Source organism: Anser anser (genome assembly GCF_964211835.1).
Source record: "Anser anser genome assembly, chromosome: 2".
NCBI lineage: Eukaryota > Metazoa > Chordata > Aves > Anseriformes > Anatidae > Anser > Anser anser.
In genome coordinates, this window is record NC_139721.1 from 81,920,196 (window position 1) to 81,937,432 (window position 17,237).

Below are 17,237 nucleotides of genomic sequence, written 5' to 3' on the forward strand. Positions count from 1 at the left end.
TACTAGGTTGCCTACTGTAACGCAGTTCAAGGCTACATAAGGAATGAGAGATAAAGCAAATAGGTTTGCCTGTAGAATGAGATCATTAAGAAAAGGTGATGGTTTTATTTGATGCAGTAAGAGGTGGAGGGAAAACTAACTATAGCTTAACAGGCATAGCGGATTTTGAGACATATATGGCAATTATTAGTCATACTATTTGAATCTAAAAGGGTAGTGGTTCAAAGGACTGCTTAGAAAGGCTCAGGCTAGGAAGAGGAAGCTATTAAATTAGCTGTCCTCCTGTGAGTGTGTGGGATTTTTTCCCCTTTTCTGAAAGTCTTAGGATACTTCTTGAAGATGATGAAATTTCACAGGTGTGGCAAGAAGGATAAGATTCATATGTATTACTGTTGTAGAGATTTTTAGTCCTCTCTAAAAAGCTAAATGTACCTCCTGTTGTTATGGTCAAATCGGTAATAGGGCATATGTACAACCTGCTTCTATGAGATAGTTTAAACAAAACAAGGAATGTTTAATAGGTATTTAGGAAGTGAATAATTTCTAATCATCTGCCCACTGTCAGGCTGAATAATACAAAGAGAAGCCATAAAAAATCAGATGAATTCAAAAAAACAACACCCTGAATTTAACCTATGGTCATGTTGCTCATAATTGAGTTGAAAACACAAAGATTGAAAACATCAGTTCATCAAATTCTGAGTCCTTTATCTGCTTTATTTGGTTTGTTTGAAAGAGTAACTAGGAATTTCTTTTTTTTTTTTAATGCATCTTTCATAATTGATGATTTAAGAATACCCAAGGACATCTTTTATTTCTGTGTCAATAGAATAAGTGTGTATGTTGGGTGCTAGCTTAGTATATATAATCATACAAAATCAAAGCATATAAAGCCACTTACTGTTCAAGATACGTTGCTCTACTGTCACAGAATAGTTACAGATAAACAGATGTGAGTACCTATGTGGACTGTTACCACAGACTATAAAGAAGTTCTTTTATTAAAATAGAATGGTTTTCACTGATGCTGCCTTGCTTGTATGTGAGGTCAGTGGAATTCAATACAAATTGAACATGGAATTGTGTAAGCACTAGGTATAAAACAATTGGCACGAAGAAAAAAAAGTCAAGTTTTTCCACTCCCAAGTATCTCATGTGTGTTTACAAACTTATTTCACTTATCTTAGAGCAAGCTCCAAGTACACTTCTAAAATGTTGCACCTGCTTTCATATTATTTTGTCACTCTAATTTTAGATTCATTTTGGTGGTCGTCTTATTGCTGCCTGTCTTCCAAGTTAGTGGTATGAGATTTCCCCCATTATGTTCAACTGTTGGAACAAAGTTGATCTGTTCAATGACTTTACTGTGAACTAGTATGAACTGCACGCTTATTATTGTTGGGTTTTTATATTACCTTCTTCTAATGGTTTTGATATTTGTAAAAGGATATTTTGAGATACAATTTTATAAAAAAATTATGGAGGAAAAATGTTTTTCAGGGTCAGGGGGTGAAATAGCAAGTAAACTACGTGACTACTAAATCTTTGAAGTGATGACTTGTTACCTTTCAAGTATATGGACTTTCAACCATGGTTTCTCTCAGATTTTATTTTCAATTTTTTCAGCTGGTGTGAATAGTATTACATCTACAAGAGCACAAAGCCTCAGAAGGATGTACACCATGCAAAATGGGACATGCAGCTGAATGCAATGAAATATACCATCCTCTGAGATGTTTTATAGAGCTAGATGTTAGCCAGCTTCTATTGCGTACTGCCATCTTGCCTATTAGTTTGAAATCACTTTTTCTATAGCTTTGTTCATTTGTTAAGGCAATAGTTTTTGCTCAGGTCATCTTCATTGAGTTTACCTTGTGGTTAACAGTTCAGTAAGAGCTCTGCTATGTAGGTCTCTGGAGCATTGGATGTAATCAGATGTATTTGTCTTGATTCACTATCTTGCATCTTAAGAAAACATGGGACTACACAATTTTTGGCCTCATATCAGACTGCAGTGCTGTTTTCTGTTGAGATGCTGAAGTGCTAAATGTTTCCCCTGAAGGGGAACTGTAGTGCTTATGAGACTTATAAAAAGTATACAGTATATTCTTGTAGATATTTACAGAACATAATTACACTCGCTATCTTCTGGTCTTCTATCTTTTGCAATTCTTGCACTGACCACTAGCAAAGCTCTGCATGCAATGGGTACGTAAAATGTAAGCTGCTGTCTTCATCTATGCTCCCCAACACATGATGTGCTTTACCAGGCTGTTCTCACTCCTTTGCCATTATTTCATGGTTGCTATGGTGAGTTAGGAAAATGCTGGTTATTAATTTGATGCTGAATGAGGTATATTCTTATCTCAATGAGTGGGGATTTACCCACATAACTCCTAAAAATGTGAAGGTATAGAATCTTGTTTCCCATACTAAAAGCTTTGTAGCTTCCAGCTGTCTTTGAAACAGCTGTTGAGAGATCCTGTGTCACTGTCATGCCAACCAAATGGAAGGTTTTTTACTTAATGAAGAGAAATAATTCAGAGACCTGCCCACCTGGAAAGGGAGTGAAAAATAGCTCATTCTGTATTTTCTTGGTCATTAGTGTTCCATACAAAGTACTAATGAGAAATGAACTAAAATTACAAAATAAGCAGGTAAACTGGCTGCAATTTGGTTTCCATATGACCCTACTCCCATAGGATTTCTATTGTTGAATCAGTAAAGTAAGGCTAAACCCCCCACTAGTCTTTTTTCAGCTTCTCATGGACCAATGTTGAAAGTACTGAGTTTCATGTCAGTTGTGTGCTAATGAGGACAGCATGCAAGCAGTGAGCAAATGCGAGGACTATTTCACAATTTATGCAGAAAACCAGTCCTGCCACATTAACTTCCTCCATGTGTACCTCTATTTTGTGAAGAGCAGCTCATTTATTTCTGCAGCTCTCTCCTTTGCTGCTGATTCTCACAAGACTCTGGGCCTGCAGAGAGCAGGCAACCAGACAGATGGAGAAGGATGAATGCAGTGCCCCTTCCTGGGAGAAAGAATCATGAAGAGATGAAGTAGCCTAATATCATATTGTATTTTCAGTAAAGCCTTGCCTACAAAAGGTAGAATATTACAGGGCCAGAGGAGCCCAGCTGTGATAGAAATGGGTTTGGGGATACTGTTGGGAATCCAAGCTAGGTAAAAGGCAAGGCAGCTTTGCTTTTTTCTTTTTTTTTTTTAAATGATTGATCTGGTGGAATGGTGGAAGCTACATATGGCAGCCCTGTCCTGGAACTTCAACATGGTCCTCCACTGAATTTCTGAAGGCAGATCTCCATGGAATGGAGAGACAATAAGAGCAATCCTCTTGTGAGAGAGGGAATGACCTATCCCAAAAGATTTATCACAGTGGCTACAGCACTTGTTATAAGCTGTGCATGTCAAGTGAATGCAGTGCTAGAGTGGTGCTTTTTAATAATAATGAGCAATATTATTAGGTGTTAGTCAAAACAGAAAGCTTTGACTTTAACAAAGTTAAAAACAGAAACAAAGATGGTGTGCATTTCTATACAAGCCCAGTGTGTAAACTGGGTTTTAATTATCTCTGGCAATATGACTGTTGCTCAAGTTAACAGGAGGTGTAGGGAGCATCGACCTACCTTGTTCTAACTGACACAGTGAATATCTTGCATTGTAATAGAGATGGTGCAGATACTTTAAGTTACAGAGCAGAGTCTGCCACTGAGACAGATGTCACCCTTTAAGAAAAGAGAAACTTCAGACATACCTTTTCTTATAATTGAAAAGCATTGTCAGGTTGGCAGCTTCTGGGACACTGTTTAAATGACAAATACTCATGCTAGTTGAAAATGAACCCTGCTTAGCTGACATTGGCAATGTTTTGTTATTTCCTTTTTCTCATTTCTAAAAGGCTAGTAGATCATTTCTGTTCATTAGACTTGATAGAAATTAGGCATGGAAAACTCCCTCGGGCCCCTTTTCATCTCAGAGCTGTCCCAGGTACTCTGCCTTAAAGCTCCTTAGTAACACAGAACACACGGTACGCGAATGCAGCATTGGAAGGTAAAAGAAAAATAAGTTTTACCAGAGGAATGCAGACATCCTCTTTTGCCCATTTCTCTTGCTGACATCTTACTCTTTTTGGCTGTGGCTATCTAACATGTGGGAGCATTCACAGTAACCCAGATGAAATAAAAGTTCCGATAGGCCTAAAAACTTAGGCGGTTCAAACTATGCTTCCCTAATAGAACATGCATTAGAGCGACATGCACAATCATCTGTCTTTCAAGGACCAATAAGCTGAGAGCTTTTTTGATCATAAAGCAAAGAAATACTTCTCCCACTCTGTTTCCTCATTTACTTACCCATCACATCAGCAGGTAGATTGCTTTTACCATTATGCATGTATTTATGGATAATGCTTTAGTGCTAGTCTGCTTAATAAGGAATCAGTGCAAAACATTATCTTGCCAACACCTATGGTTCAGAAATGTTTTCATACCAGTGTAGGAATTTATTTGGAGTTTCTCACCATCTCAAGAGGCAGAGTTCTCTGGAACAGTCATCTGATGAATGATGTTGTGTGGAAACATGAAATGATGAGAACATTTTTTTCCATATGAATTTGAATTGTAATATATTTCAATTAACAGCATTTTTTTCCTTTTCTGGAATGTCTAGTTCATGAAGATGAATTTCAGTCTTTACAGCAGTTGGAAAGCTGGATTGTTTCACCTGTATAATATTAAGGATAAAATACGGATTTGATTGTGATATTGCTAGTTAAGAGCAATCTAAACAATATTAAAAAAAAAAAAAGGGCAGGGCAGGAATGATCTTGATTATGTTGGGATCATTGTGTAAATTTAGTAATAAGTATGTAAAGGGACGATTTTTAGTGGTGTAATTTGATTTTATTAGTAATATTAAGGGACTTCACTGCAAAATTCAAAGTCCATAGCTGGGACACTGTCTTCATTCATGTGTAAGTCCAGAAGAGATCAAATTTACAAGTACTGGTGACATCTTAAAGCTGTTATTAGGGTGCCTTCTTTCAGGACTTAACCTTCTCAGACTCAGCATGGTATCTTTTCAGTCTCAAATTTTAGCAAGTTTTGGACTAATTGCTGTATAATGTATCCACAACTAATTCTGACAGATTACATGAAATAGGAAGAAATTGTGGACAGGATAATCTTTTATTTTGGTCTTGAGGAAACAGGAGTAATGAAGTGTGCACACCAAAAAGTGTGCATGCCATGGAAAGGCAGTTTTAAATTAGTGTCTGCATGTAGTACCTTGCCACATTAAAGGGATTGTGCTGTTGTCTAAAGGCGTGGCTGCATTATTAGCAGTCTGTGGAAAGTCAGAGTTGACCATGGGTAAATGGAGCTAGAATCTGAGAAGGGTAAGCCCTGAAAGAAGATATCAAGCCTGAAGATAAGGTCTTAGGCTCACATTTCATGTGGCTGTTTCTGGAACACCATTTTTGTAATAAACTTGGAATGAGAAAAGGTTTTTCTGATAATTTTACTTTGAGAACAGCATGAGAACACCAATATTGCTACAGGCTCTGACAATCAATGTGACTGTATTGCCAGCCTTAAGCTTTAAAATACTTTAAAATCCATGCATCATAAAATCCTGAGATTACAAATATTCTTAGCTTTTTAAAAAAAAAAAAAGAGAGAAAAATCATGTTCTGTTAACATTTGTTTTCTACTTAGTTTTCACTTGATTCTGGTATCTAAGAATTTAAAGAAAATACCAAGAAAGAATAGAAATACTATTGTTGGAACTGGTAGTATTGTCTAATAAGACAGCAATGACAGTAGCTAAATATATTAGGTAATTTCCTTTACTGTGTTTTTAACTATTATGCTAGGTCAGAAGCTAGGATGAGGGAAGCTACTATTATAGAAGGCCTTTAATTCTGAAAGCTTCATAATTGTGTAGTATTACAAGGTAAAATGTGGAAGGGAAAAAGGCTAGGACTACAAATCCTGTTGCCATCCTCTAGAAGAGAGAAGTACATTTAGTCTGGAAAGAAAATCTGAGATGGCACAGTTCTGATTTTTTCCATTTAGAAATCAGGCTATTTGGCAGCAGCCCTCGATTTCTACCTGCAGAACTCAATCAAAGGACTTTGCAAAGCACGGTAACTATTTAATTTCTAAGTCTTATTGAGCAATGTTGAGATTACTTTAAACTCCAGTTTTTGGAACAGATTGTAACAGAACAAAAATCAAGTCCTTAGTAAAGTATTCTGCTGTCTACTTTTATATTTTCAGATTTAAAGCAGCGTTTGTTAAAGCCAAGGCAGATTATTTGGAAAGACATTGGCTAAAGATATAATTTTGTTACATGAGGTCTTCTCTTTGTTTTAGCTAATCTGGTGATGTTGTAGTTCCTTAGTAGTAAATATTTGCTCTTAAAAATAGTTTCAATTGGCTGAATGAGATATAATAGCAAGAAAACCAATTGCTAGATGAAAACAGCTGCACTACAGAGGTGAATATTATGTGAGAAACATTTTTCAATGGAGACCTTGTCATCTATATTTTTCATAACCACTGTCTGAATTTATAAATCTGAATGAATTCAAAGGGTTTCCTCAGCTGTAATAAAGTCTGAACATGGGACAGTATGTAGCCTTCTGAACTTAAACAACTCTTTCAACATTTTAATAGGAAAAAAAGGAAAAGATGGTATAAAATCCTGGCTCCAGAAAGGTTTGACTTTTCTGACTGTAGTGAAAAAAGGATTTTTCCTCAAAGATTCCTCAAGAATGTCTGAAAAATCTCAATCTCCTTTCTCATCCCATTTCCAATGAGTTTATATTTGTGTTAAAAAACAAACAAAAAAACCTACTGATCTTGAAGTCATTTGTTGCTCAAAGTACAGTGTATGGGAAAGGTGGTTTGTGGATCTTGTAACAAGTTTTCCTGCAAACTGAGCTTTAACTACAGTTTTATGTAAGAGGCTTCTATTGAGCTCACAGGAAGAAAGATGATGCCCATATTATTCAGTACCTAATGATGCTAATAAATTTGTCTTATTCCTTGTTTTATAAAGTTACCTGAACGAGGAATTTACACATTTTATGGCCTATAGGATAGGTATTATCTTATAGGTCTATATCCTATTACCCTGTATGGCCTGTAGGTAGGTCTCATACCTATCTACATACATGTTACTGTTATTATGACCTTCAGCAGCAGCCTTGGCTACAGTAACCATACAATTGTAGAATTTAATATTCTGAGAGGCATGAGGAAATTGAGCAGTAGAATGAAGACCCAGGACTTCAGAAGAGTAGATTTAAGCTTGCTGAAGGAGCTGTTAAGAGGGATCTCAGCAGTCTGCTGTGGAGGCTGAGGGAGCTGCAAAGTGTTGGGAGACTTGCAGAGACAGCTTTCTACAATCACAAGAGCAGCTTATCCTCCTAAGTGCAGGGAAAATGAGTTGGCAGAAGAAACCAGCATGGCTAAACAGTGAGCTATTGAGAGAACTAAAATGAAGAGGAGGGGGTTGGATGGAGGGAAACAGAGGAGGTTGAAAAGGGAACACTCCTAAAGGAGAACAGAAATATTGCTTAGGCATGCAGAGATCTGAATTGCAAGGCCAGGGTCAAGAGAGCTGCAATTGGCAAGAGATTTTGACAAAACAGTGAAGGCTTCCATAGGTATGCTAATAGCAACCAGATATACAAGGAAGATGCGTACCTGCTGCTCAATGGGGCTAGCAATTTAGGCCACAAATAATGTAAAATGCTGACATGATCAATACCTTTTTTTGTCTTGGTCTTCACAGTATTAGCCCAAGCCTCTATGCCAGGAAGAAACAGCAAAGCAAATGGCAAACTACTAATAGTACAGCGAGGTAAAGTTAGGGACCTTCTATACAAATAGGGCATATACGAGTCTATAGGATGTGACAATGCACCTTAGTGTGGTAAGGGTGCTGACACCTTTATAAAGCTCTTGTCTGTCTTTTCGGAAAGGTCCTCTAGATGATGAGAATGGATGATGGGAAAAGAGTAACTATTACACCTGTCTACAAAATTGGCAAAAAGATGTTTTGGGAAATGACAGACCAGTCAGCATCACTTCAGCTCCTGGAGGAAAGAAAAGTAGAATGGGTCCTCATGGAAGTTCCTTTCCTTCGTGTATGAAAGAGATACCATGAAAGACAAGAAGGTGACTGGGAAAAGTCAACACAATTTTACCAACAGTAAACTGTTTGATTTTCTTTTATGATGAAATAACTTGGTCAATGATGGAGGGTAGTGCTTTGGATGTTGTCTACCATAATTTTAGCAAGGCATTTGGTGTGGTTTCCCACATCCTTGTTGACAGCCTGGTAAGGTATGAATGAGCTGAGTACCAGTTGCATGGAGAACTGGCTGATATGCTGTACTCAAAATTGTTGGTGGTTAATAACTCAAAGTCAAACTGGCAACTGGCCACATGTTGAGTTCCTCAGGGGTTGACCCTTGGTTCAATACTATTCAATATCTTTATAAACAATCTGGATGAAAGGCTAGAATGCATCTGCACCAAGCTAATGGAGAATACAAGACTAGAAGGAGAGGTAGAACAGGAGCAGGAGAAGCCACCATACAGAGAGACCTTAGCAGGCTGTTTTAAGTGTGAAGTCTTGCACCTGGAATAATCCCCAGTAGCAGTACAGGTTGGGTTCTTACAGACTGTCCTGAAGAGAAGGATGCGGGAGTTTCTGTAGACAACCTGGATGTGAGCCAGCAGCACAGCATTGCAACAATGAAAGTAAACAGTCTCCTGGGCTCTATCAGCAAGAGTACAAATAGCAGGTTCAAGGGGGTGTGATGATTTCATGCTATTTGGCACTTGATAGTCCACATCTAGAATAGTGTTCGGTTTTGATTCTCCCTGCCATGTTCAAGAGATATTGGAAAATGAGAGGGTTCAGTGGAGGGTCACCAAGATGATTAGGGCATCAGAGAACCTGATGTATAAAGGACTAATGAAGAAGTTGGGTCTTCTCAACCTAGAGAAGAGAAGGGTTTGCTAATCAGTTTTCCAATTCCTAAAATGTAATCTCCTAAAATGTAATTATGGAGAAGATAGTGCTCTTTTCACAAGTATGTGGTCACAGGACAAAGGCAACAGGCAAACTGTGCTGGGAAACCTTCATACAAACATAGGGAAAAAAAATCTTGACCCTGAGAACCAATTGGGTTATGTTGCATATAGGCAGGATCCTGGTTACTGGAAATAATTTGAGATTCTGCTTGACAGGTATTTGCATTATCTGATTTCTAAATAAGTAAGGTTGGATCAGATGAACTCCAGAGACCTCTCCCCACCTAAACTTTTCTGTGAGTGTGACTCTATGGGGGAAAAAGTTTAATTCCCTGAAAAATGCCTATGGACTAAATTTAAGCATGATATAAGAAGGCTCAGCATCACTCAAACTAGATGAATTGTGCATACACAAACACAAGCAAGAGCTGAATTTACTCAAAATTTTGGGATTACAGTCAAAGTAAATGCATAATACGGATGTATTATAGTGCAAGCTATGCAAGATTGATATTAAAGCTGCTGAAAAGCTGGCTAAAGCCATTTATAAGCTGGTCTGGTAAAGTTATCTGCCTTATAACAGCCAGCATAACAGTCCCTGTTTTGTACCGTGTTTTATCATTAGTGGTATTTGAAACTGTAATAAAATGTAATAAAAATCCCTCATATCCAGCATTCTACAGGAAATTGAGGAGTGAGGGATTTGAACTTGTTGGATTCCCTTCATGTCTTTGTCAGAAAGAACCACCTTGTCATTACTGGAAGAGGAGACAGATAAAAATCCATGGTGTTGATGCCCCCTTAATGAAACACTTTTCCATACTGGATCTCTGAACCTTTCTAAGGGATATTAAAGCTTCCTTGTCCCAAAGAGGTGAGTGGATCAGTGGTTGTCAGAGAAGGCTGTGAACTAGAAGGGTGGTCTCCTTTTTCTCACACTGACATGCACAGCTTGTTGCAGTGACTTTGTCTTGTTCTTTGGGCCCTCAGAACCAGTGAAAAATAAACCCTTATGGCATAACTGATTTTGCATAGGAAGGAAAGTACTTTCTTTGACTTGTTTGTGGCACTCCTTAACCTGTGAAGAAAGCAAACTTTGTGGGTGGAAATTGTTTCACGTAGTCTAAATAGTTCAGTAGCTGTGTCATGGAAGTGGTATTCTTTAAAGCCTGCAGTTGAAACGTTTATCTCTACGCTAGGGTGCAGAGCGCATATCTTTAAGTATGGTGTCGATATGTCCTGACCCAGATGAAAGCTTCTTAAGACAGTTTTTTCTCAATCCTGTTACTGCACATTAACTGTGAATGGGATTATTCTCTAGTCTGCCAGTCAAGCTGTTCAGAGAAAGCAAGAAAAAAAGTGAGGGAGAGAGGAGAGAACAGATTCTGTTTTGTCAGTCTGCCATGGGACCAGCAGGACAAGGACCTAAACTTTCCACACTGCTAAGAACTACAGCTGCTTCTGATATGTGTTGCAGAGCAATTAGCTGACATACTAGACAACAACACATTTTGGAACATTTTTCTCCCTTTAGGGAGAATCAAAATGCTCATAAGGGCATAATTCCAGCACTGTGTTTGAAGCCAGCTTCTAGAGGAATGTTAGCACAGGAGTCCCTTACCCTGGTCCTGCTTCCTGGGGATGCCTGGTAGGCTTGTATGGAAGGTCCTTCCTGACTGCTTTTGAGTGTCTAAGCAGAGCCAGTAAGGGAGAATTCAGTGCTGTTGAAAAGCAATGGATCAGTTGAAAAGCTCTGGAGAGTAGAGGCCTCTGTTTATCCTCAGGATGCATTTGGTGCTGGCCCTGGCAGGCCCAATTTCAGTCTGGCTTTGTGGTCATCTGCAGGCTTTTTCCTGAAGGGCAAAGTTAGAGCTTAGTCATCTTGAACTTTGGTCTATGCATGGGGGCAAGGGGTCTCTGTATGGAGAGAGAATTGGAGCTAACTAAGGCAAAGGCTTTTATGCTGGAAAAAGCAAGTAATTTAAGGCTCAGTTCTGCTCTATAGTTGAGCCTCAGAGTTAGGTTGGTATACAGCTGAATTTTAGGGGCCATACCCTATCTGTTAGCACACTTTGACTTGGGCCCTGTCAGCAGTGAGGGGAAAGGCTTTACCTTGGCTGGTTCCCTATTCGTGGTTGTATCTGGTTTCTTTTCATGGGAAGACCTTCACAGAGACTATGTGGCTGGGTTCTTCCTGAAGGCCATGACTGGGCCACTGAGATCTTCTAAGCCTGCTACAAATCCAGCCTCTCCTGCCTGGCAATTACATTAAATTATTTCCACTCTGGAAATAGAAGTTCATTAACTCAACATTAACATCTTCAAAATCTGAAGAGCAATAGAGTTAGCCATAAGTCTCTGCTGACCTCACTTATCCTGGATGGGCCTCTTAGCACAGGCCTGCAAAAGTTTGTTGGCTTGTTTTCCCAGCCTCAAGCCCTGAAATGAAAAATGTCAAGATGGTTGCTTCTTCCAAATGCTGTGGCCTTTTCTGCACTAGAAATGATGAGCAGAGATCTCTGTGCTTGCTGAAGAAGTGCTGCCTATGAGCAGCTCTGTTTCTCTTGAGCCACATGCTGAAGAGAAGGGGCTGGGTGACTTGGCTTCAGCAGCACCGGGTGGAGATGTGTGTCCTTTGAGTGCTGTGAAGTCAAATGCTGTTACATCACTCCGCTGCCTTGCCACATGGAGATTCGAGTCCATTGCAGGCTGCATTATAAACATGTGCTTTGTCTGCTGATTGTCTTCCAGGAGTCACTAAGGGCTGGTGTCAGGGAGATGGAAACCCTTTGCTGCTTGATGGGTTGGGTCCCTGTAGAAAATCAAAAGTCAGTAAGGGAGCTCACGGTTCAAGTTATAGATGTTTAGAGGTGAAATAAGCATGAGAAACATACCAGAACCCTTAAAGCCCTGGTAAACATCGTTGAGAACTGGAATAATACTAATACCGTTTACTTTGTTTATGCCATGAACCTCTCTAGCTCCTTCCTCTGTTACTGGTTTCTCTTCAGTTGCTACTGTTCCCTGTTTATCTGGATAATTTCTGCTTAGCTATTGTCTGCCTTTGTGACTGGCATTATGTGCAGCCTGTAATAACTTTTGTCTTGGTGATGTGCATGTTTAAAGGAAATCTCTTGCTGTCATTTGCAATCAGATTTTAATTTAGAAATCAGCTCAATTGTGAATGTATTAATTTTAATGTTTCAACTGTTACAGTAATAAGGATTGGGAAATAATGGTATAGCAGAACACTGGTATCTGGAGGTAGGTTTGAAGTTTTAAACAGCTCATTTATTTAAAAGGGGCATAATTCCACATGCTGGAGCAAAGCAACTCCAGTGGAAACCAGGGGTGTCCTAGGGTATTTGGAAGTCTATCCTATTACTGCTAGATAGACCCTTTAAGTATCAGTTAATGGTGTGCATGCTGTGGTAGGAGGAATGTTTATCACTTTTGAATAATCAGGTCTATCTGCTGCTCTATCCTAGATAACATCCTTTCGGATGATATTTTTTCTTTTGCATTGGACCTAGTATCTTTGATATCAGATATTTATCTTTACTATTTCTTTCACTTGCCCTGTGGTGACTTGAGGGTGTATGTCAGTGTTAACATATTCTACTATGTTGGTTCTGTAAATGTAAACCAGCATTTTTATCTGCCGAAAGATTTATTTCTCTTAAACAACTGCAACAAAACTAAAAACAATTATATTTGACATTGAGGAAATTTATCTTCTGACAAAGAGCAGAACACTGAATTTTCTTTAGCAGACTGGAGTTTTCTTCACCTAGTTTTTCTCATTGCAGAGAGCTTTATTCCTCCTTCATTTCCAGCATTGATCTCTTCCATCCTGATATGCAGGACGGAAGTACGCATCCTGATTTGTTCTGCTGAAGTAGCAGGGGACTTCAGCATCCTCATTCTGAAATGTATTGCACACAGTTTTTGTTTGGATTTGCGGAAAAGGACCATGCACAAGGGCCCTCTTCCCACCAGGATGCTTCATAAGGAGCTTGCTGTAATTGCAGCTCTTATGTTTCCCTGAGAACAAAAGCTTTTATCTTCTCTCCCAAATATTCTGTGAATGGATAAATCTAGGACAAATTTTCTCACTGAATCTACTAGAAGAACTGGTTTGCTCTGGAAAGGGTCTTGCACAGCACTCCTGAAGGTGCAGATCTCCCCTTATAGTACTATGTTTTCGCCGCCTTTGAACTTCTAGGTGAACTGAAGCATTTCTTTGTCATTCCAACTCAGGCCGGAATTTCATGGTCTGGATTAATCTCAAGCATAGGAAATTCTGAATGATTCTGATAATAGAAGTACTAAAGCATGATCACTCAGCTTGGTATGTTCAAAACTTTCAGTTTCTACACAGAAGCAGTTGATAAAACCAGTCTTTTCTTTCTATCTTTATTCATAAATTCATTTATTTTGCAGTGTGAAAATTAATCTGTTCTGGAAGAATTCCAGTTTTTCAAGCAGTCTTAGTTCTACATTAAGGTGAGTTTTGTATCTTTTCAGAAATTTCAGTTGTAAAAACAAGATGCAAAAATAAACTTTCTGACATTAGATTTTCAGTGAATCAACTTCTTCATATAAAAACACTTGCCGAAAGATTTATAGACTGTTCTAGTAACGATGTTTCCAAGTGACTGATTCCAGAATTCCATGCTACTGCAGCAAAAGTAGAAAGTTCTATGTTTCAGCAGCAGCATATTAGTTTTGAACCAAAGGTCTATGAATGACTTGAATATAATACAGTATAACTTAGAAATTGTATCTTGTAGGGAATTGAAATCTCACCTCATCTTCTTATCTAGATTTTCCTTTTATTCTTCTGACCACTGTCTAATCATTCACAGGTGAAATTTCAAAATATTTCATGAGCACTTAGTGAGAATCTTTCAGCCAAATTCCCTTCCAGCAATTTGGAAGCTCTTCATAATAGGTCAGAAGAATCTTGTCCAATTGCATTGGGTCTAGTAAAAAAAAAAAAAGAAAGAAAGAAAAAAGAAAATGACAATTTTTTGCTTTCAGCAAGAGCTGTATGGTGTGGTATCAGGCTCCAGAGATGAGCTAAAAAGTTATGTAAAAGATGATCAAACACTAAGACCTTAACTCCATGTAATTTGGGTCTGATTTTGGAAGATGCTAAACATCTGCAGAGCTGTTGGATTTTACTTTGTGTTTTGCTCATCACTTTTGAAAATTGCAGAAAGTATCAGGTCACAAAATAGAAAGCAAGGGACCTAAGATCAATTTGTGAAGTCGTGAGTACTTGTTTATATATCTCCGTATGCAAATCTTCTTTGTAAGCCAGTCAAGAATTAAGTCTATATTTTGCACACACTGTAAAACATAGCTAGAGCATTAGCTATATAAGTGGTGGTGAACCAAAAATAAACAGATCTTAATGACACATGCCTTAAAGTATGTCACTGTTTCCCCAGCTAAAAAAAAAAAAAAAAGGAAAATAAAACAACATAAAAAAATCCAGGACAAAAAAAAAGTCTCTTTCATGGGGTTTATGTCACAGGCATCACAACTCAGTATTAAGTGGTGGTACATGGTCTGACATCTTTCTTTTATTAGCATGTTTTTCAGTAGTTTAAGCCATCAACTAGAGTTTTTTTCAAAATGTATCAAATTATTTCAGCCCTGTCTCAGTATGAAATAGTACAGTTATCATTCAGATAAAGGACAAACTCCAACAAAAATGTTTGGGAAATTGCAAAATGACAAAATGTCACTTCTGAGGAAATATAGGAACCTGTCAGAACACACAATTTTTACTTTATATACCTGTCATGCTTTTTTCTACATTTGTGCCTAAAGAAACCACTACATAGTCGTTTCATAAATTTCCAATACAAGGAAGGGTGATGGGTAAAATGAAAGTCTTACCTCCAAAATTCCTTGCTCTTCTGCATTTATGTTGGGCTTTTAGCTATCTTGTGAAATCATTAGAGTTTATCATGCCAATAGGCATATAGGGAGTGTTAACCACAGATCATTGACAGAAAAAAACATGCATTCACAGTAAGTATGCACACTGATGTCTGAGAAACTGAGCATGTGTGGTGTGTGTGCTTCTTTAAAGAGTGGTTTCTGCTTCTTCAGGCTTTGACACTCAAAGGCACATGTACATATTCTAAACCGAACAGATTTGAATTACCTTATAACCATGACAGGATGAGATGAATAGAAAGCAGTTACAAACAGCTCAGTGTTTTTCCTCTTGATTTATTTTAACAGATGAGGGTGATCAAAATGAGATTAAATTAGAGAAAGGCTATGTCTGTTAGCAAGTGGCATGGCCCAGTAGAAATGAATCTGCAAAGCAAAACCCTGTGGCCACCCTGTAAGTGTTTGTGGGGAGGTTCCTTCATGCCAGATCCTGCTGGAGTGCAATAGTTGTACTCCTGAAGTGTATCTTCTGGCTTAATTTCATCCAACAGGGATCCAGATCATGTGCTCAGAGACTGTTCTGCAGTGCAAACTAATGTGAGGTAAATAGGGAGGATTGAGAGATTCACTTTGAAAGTACAACCCAGATCTACACAGAATTGCTGATGTAGACTTACCAAACTGCACCTGATCCAAAGACCTGCATTCAAAGCAGTAATCCAATGTCATAATTTGTTTTTTAAAAAAATGAAGACTCTTTAGAATGACAATGACAGAAGCTAATGTTCATATGAATGTAACCCAGCCTTCTGGGGACAAATTTGAAAGCCAAATGAGTTAATCTAATGCAGCTGATGTTGTTTCTGGTAAATGCAGGGGCCATAGTGGCATAGACACTGCTTTGCTGTAATGTGATGGCACACTTCCTGATGGGGTTAAAGTCTGTCCAGTTAAAAGTGTATGGCAGTTTCCTAGTAAACCATTTAGCACAGTTATTGTGGTATCTTGCAAAATGCAATGGAAGAGCGTGTCTTATGTCCAGCATGCAATTGTTATGGTATTTTGCAAAATGTAATGGAAATGAAGCTAAGTGGCTGGTCTGTTTAAAATAAATAAATAAATAATGCTTCAGTAGTAGTATTATAGAGACTGACTGACTTATGCAGAACGATGGACATTAATGTATTGTATAGGGCAATAAGTATGTCTCACATAGTTCTTCTAATGTACTTTAGAAGAATAGCTATTTACGTTAACAAATTTATGTAAATTTAACTGTTGCAACTCCCTATTAAGTTAGATTTATGCTTGGAGGACCGTGCTGATTTTTATCATTTCCATTTCTTTTGAAACCAGTGCATCAACTGTTGTAATATGGCACAGCCCTGCACAAGTCATTGGAGTGCCTTCTACTGAAACCTAGTGGTTAATCTTGCTTTGAAAATGCTGTTCTGCTTTGTTCCGTCTCTTGGAGAATTTAGAAATTTTAGCATCATAGGATAATTCAGTCTGGGAGGATGCTCTGGAGGTCTGACCTCCTGCTATGTTAGTATTTTTATGGGATGTTCTAAAAACAGATGCAAGTGTGACAGTTTTTTTTTGTGAATTTATAACTAGCTGTATCCTAATGTTTGAGAAGTTCTATGAAGTAATATCTTCTGAAGACAGACATAGTCCTCCAGTGTGGGATTTTAAGAAAATCAATCTGTTTAGCTTATCAAAGAGAAGGTTGAGGGGTGAAGGGGTCATGATCTGAAAATACCTACATTAAGAAAACCATGGCTCTTTAATCTCAGCAGGAAAAAGAACAAATAGATAAAGTGCCCAGAAGCTGAAAACAAACTCTGATTTAAAAAAAAGATCATAGCAACTTACTAAAGTATGCTTTATCTATCGCTTGAAGTTTCTAAATCAAGAGTGAACATCTTCTGAAAACTATATGTTCTATTTCAGAAATTATGGACTGATGTACAAATTTCTTCACTAAAATCTATGACCTGTGCTAAGAAATCAGACTAGTTGATCAAAACTGTCTCACTTGCATTGTGTTGTATATGCTCCTGTTTGTGACTTTCTGTTTAAAGCTCATACTGCTTCATAACTGCAAGCTTATTTTAGGATCCTGACAGTGGTCGTAGAATAATTGTGAACATAGGTCAAATAATGGGTATGACGATTAAGGATAAATGAACCACCAGAAATGTAAAAAACAAAATACTTGGCTGGTTTTTGTGAATTTAATCAGTAGAAGA

At 38.0% G+C, this 17,237-nt stretch overlaps 1 protein-coding gene across 2 annotated transcripts in view; it reads left to right on the plus strand.

Annotated features, from left to right (window-relative positions):
• Positions 1-17,237, plus strand: part of LOC310893273 (uncharacterized protein) — a 296,192-nt gene that overhangs the window by 102,707 nt on the left and 176,248 nt on the right. The window contains exon 5 of one of the 2 annotated variants that reach the window (XR_014578859.1): positions 13,516-13,578. The exons of the other annotated variant lie outside the window; for it this stretch is intronic. The gene's annotated coding sequence lies outside the window, so the exon portion shown is untranslated. The remainder of the gene's footprint in view (positions 1-13,515; positions 13,579-17,237) is intronic. 2 annotated transcript variants of the gene reach the window in all.